This window comes from Callorhinus ursinus, unplaced genomic scaffold, assembly GCF_003265705.2.
Source record: "Callorhinus ursinus isolate GAN/ISIS: 27379988/994484 unplaced genomic scaffold, GSC_fseal_2.0 scaffold5, whole genome shotgun sequence".
NCBI lineage: Eukaryota > Metazoa > Chordata > Mammalia > Carnivora > Otariidae > Callorhinus > Callorhinus ursinus.
Genome location: NW_027397067.1, coordinates 52,160,233 through 52,164,491, shown reverse-complemented (window position 1 = coordinate 52,164,491; position 4,259 = coordinate 52,160,233). Strand labels below are relative to the sequence as shown.

Below are 4,259 nucleotides of genomic sequence, written 5' to 3'. Positions count from 1 at the left end.
CTCTCAAATAAATAAATAAAATCTTTAAAAAAAAAAGTTCTATCATATACCTCCACTTGGAACTAACCATACATAGAGAGAATATGGCATGACCCACTCATATCTTAGAAACTCACACCCAGTATTCACTCTGATGTACTTTTTTTTCTATTTTCTCCCTAAGCCTAACTTGAAGGCTATTTGTCAAGACTGAGAAAAATGAGTGCTTGCTTCAGTAGCACGCGTACTAAAACTGGAACAATATGGAGATTAGCATGACCCCTGTGCAAGGTGACACACAAATTCGTTAAGCATTCCATATTTTAAGAAAAAAAATTGAAAAAAATATAAGATTTTTTGGCATGAACTTTATGCTTTGAACTTTTATTGCTTCTGAAAAATACAAAAACCCAGCTCTTGTAGTTCAAAATTCCTTAATATTATCACCTTGTCTTGAACTTCAAAAATCTATTTAAAAATGCAAAAGCTAAGCATTCATTTCTTCTACATTTCTGCAATAAATTCACTACCATGATGGTAATAAGCCCAGGATGATTTAATTGCTAGACCAAGGAGAGATAGTCAGGGCCATTCTGAGTGGGGAAACATACCAGCTAACGTGACACAATATCTCAACAGTTCATCAGGAAAACTACTTGAAGGAGAATATTACCTCTTAAGTGTTGAGGGGGAGCTTTGCCTAATGGAAGAAATTTCTTACAAATTTCTTAATTGAGCTTCTCCAGAAAGCCCTTGGAGGGGATAGTAGAGCTTGGAACTATGGTGGTAGCAGAGCTCTCTGATGTGGCAATGAAAACTGTGGGTGAAACTTACTGGATGGTTTTATTTAACCTTCTTCAGATGTCAAAGTAACAAAGTCATGGAGTTCTTTACAAAGTGATGTAACTTTCTGTTTGATGGAATTCATCTATTAAAACTATCCTGTTTTGAATTATTTGTATAAATTAAAATCCTGTTTATTAACAGGATCTCTTTCTCTCTTCCCCCCAATCCACCTCTCTTTTTCCCCATAAATGTATAAAATACAAATAGTTATGGATACACAAGTCCATAAGGAAAGCAAATGATTAAATTTGCAAGTTCTTCATTGTGTATTTCACTTGCAATACTTTAATTGTATCAGCAAAGATTAAAAAGTTGAAATAACTTGAAATTGGGAAAATCATGTCTGTGGATTCTTAATTTTCCTAGGATCTGGAAAAGGCTGCTGTTAATTGTTTTATTTTATTCGCAGTCGGAGTCTATTCAGCTCAAGAAACAACAGTATTCCATGGACTTAGAGTTTGAGAACTACCATGAAACCATCTGATAGTCCTATATTAACTTATTCTTGTTGCATCTTTCAAAGATTTGGAATCACAACTTTCTTATGACCAGTCTTTTCTCTGCATGGGCTAAAAAACAGCCTAAAGTAAAGAAAGAGTGATTTCACATTTTCTTGTAAGTAAAACTAATCTATGACATTTTGCAACAACAAGACCATGGAGCAACAGGTTTGTTTTGTTTGGGTGGGGTGGGGTTCTTTTGCATATTTATTTTTGTTTTTATTGGTTTTAAGTAAAAGACAGTCAACAACTATGAAGGAAATAGATTTAGAAAGAATTTCCATCATGAGAGAATGTCTCCCAGCAGCTCTTGGTACAGGCAATATTATATTTCCTGCCAAAACTCATTCAAAAAGTATTTGGGCCATTATTGTTACTTGAGAGCATTTGGAAGGAGTCACACAAGAGAACTGTAGTTCCTACAACTCCCCTCTTGTATCTATTTGAGCAATAGTAAATAGAAGAGCAGTAGAATTATAAGTGATAGACTACATGAAGTTCAGACAGAAAGCATATGTCCCTTACAAAAAGAGCTTTGAACAATGGCAGGCAAACATTCACTGCTCTCAATGAGCCCCAGATGTAGAAGATAGAAGTAAACCATATGGGTCAGAGGCAAAAACAAAACTAAGAAAAAATGAGTATTTCAAATAGACCAAGACTCTACTAGATAGATCATTCTAAGCACACCCATCGAGGGACTTCACCAGTAGCAAGAAAATGGTTGATAGTTTTCAACCAAAGAGCCAATTTAGATAATGGGATAACAGTTCCTAGAGTTCTATTTTATGTATGCCATTCTATATAAGCTCCGTTTAACTCCTGTCAAAAGTAGAAGAGCCATAGGGAGTGGCACTTAGGCCATGAATTTGGTTTCTGAAGCTTAGAAAAATGCTGCAAGCAACCTGAAAGAAATAATGGTCTTTAAGCTTCTGTTAAGTATAAACTGAATATTTTTAAAAGTGGATTTTAAAAATATTTTTAAATATAAAACAAACAAAACTGAGCCTGGGTGACTCAGTTGTTAAGCATCTGCCTTCAGCTCAGGTCTGGATCCCAGGGTCCTGGGATCGAGCCCCGCATCAGGCTCCCTGCTCAGCAGGAGGCCTGCCTCTCCCTCTCTCACTCCCCCTGCTTGTGTTCCCTCTCTTGCCGTGTCTCTGTCAAACAAATAAAATCTTTAAAAAAAAAAAAAAGTGGATTTTAAGTTTCAAATAATTATTTTGTTGATCTTTTAAAGTATCAGGTAAACCTGTTCAGACATGTTAAGGAAGGGCATGTAAATGAAAACTCACACGAAACTATAGTTCCTATCCTGGATCACCAACGGATTAGAGGATTCATACCTAAATAGAAAGCACTTCTACTGGAATAAGTCAATAAGTGATCTTTTTAAACTGTGTCTGAACAGAGAATATATACAAGCCAATAAGTATCTGCAAAAAGAGTACATGTAATTACATCTTTGAATCTAAGATATTCATTTTACTATTTTTTTCCAGTATTTACATGACTTTATTTTTGTCACTGTAGTAGATACAGACCATGGATCATTTTACTATTTCTAAAGTAGGTAATGTTATAACATTTGTGTAATGGTGGGGTTTTTTCTGAACTACTATAATTAGACCAATCTTATTAAATGATGGCATCTTAAAACTGGAAGACTAGGGCAGTAGTTGATAATACCATCAAAGGAAGAGCCCTAAATTTCCCTTGGCATCTTTCTTTTTCCCCAGTTTTGAGATATATTCAACATATAGCACTGTATACATTTAAGGTGTAGAGCATAACAATTTGACCTACATATGTTGTGAAATGATTACAATAAGTTTAGTCAACATCCATCATCTCATTCAGGTGCAAGGGGGAAAAAGGAGGAAAAAGGATTTTCCTTTTGATGATGTTTTCCTCGTGATGAGAACTCAAGATTTATTCTCTTAACAGCTTTCAAATGTACCACACAGCAGTGTTAACTGGAGTAGTCATTACGTTGAACACTACATCTCTAGTAATTATCTTACAACTGGAAGTTTGTACCTTTTGACCACATTCACCCAATTACCCCTCCCTCACCCCCATCTCTGGAAACCACAAATCTTTGTTTTTAGTTTGCATATATAAATGAGATCATACGATGTTTGTCTTTCTATGACTTAGTGTAATACTCTTTAAGTCCATGTTGTTGCAAATGGCAAGATTTCCTTCTGTTTTATGGCTAAATAATATTCTAGTATGTGTCTGTGTGTGTAATCACATCTTTATCCATTCATCCATTCGTGAAAACTTAGAGTATTTCTATGTCTTAGCTATTGTAAATAATGCTGCTAGGAAAAAGGGGTACAAATACATTTTTGACATAATATTTTCATTTCCTTTTGATAAATACCCAGAAGCAGAATTGCTAGATCATATGGTAGTTCTATTTTTAGTTTTTTGAGGAAACTTCATTCTATTTTTTTAAAATCTTTATTTATTTATTTATTTTAAGATTTTATTTATTTATTTGGGAGAGGGAGAGAGAGAGAAACAGCATGAGAAGGGAGAAGGTCAGAGGGAGAAGCAGGCTCCCCGCTGAGCCGGGAGCCCAATGTGGAACTCGATCCCAGGACTCTGGGATCATAACCTGAGCCGAAGGCAGTCGCTTAACCAACTGAGCCACCCAGGCGCCCACTTCATTCTATTTTTGACAGTAGCTGGATCAAATCACAATCCCACCAATAGCACACAAGTGTTCCCTTTTCTCCAGTCCTCTCTAGCATGAGTTATCCTCTGTCTTTTTGATGATAACCATACTAACAAGTATAACGTGCTATCTCATTGAGTTCTTGGTTTGCATTTCCCTGGTGACTAGTGATGTTGAGCAGCTTTTCATGTATCTGTTGACCATTCATATATTTTCTTTGGAAAAATATTCCAGGTATTCTATTCAGG

The 4,259-nt window shown here is 35.5% G+C and overlaps 1 non-coding gene across 1 annotated transcript; it reads left to right on the top strand.

The window, feature by feature from the left end:
• The first annotated feature begins 202 nt into the window (after positions 1-202).
• LOC112823729 (U6 spliceosomal RNA) lies at positions 203-305 on the top strand. Its single transcript, XR_003208106.1, has one exon. It is a non-coding gene; the product is annotated as a U6 spliceosomal RNA (small nuclear RNA).
• Positions 306-4,259: the final 3,954 nt, after the last annotated feature.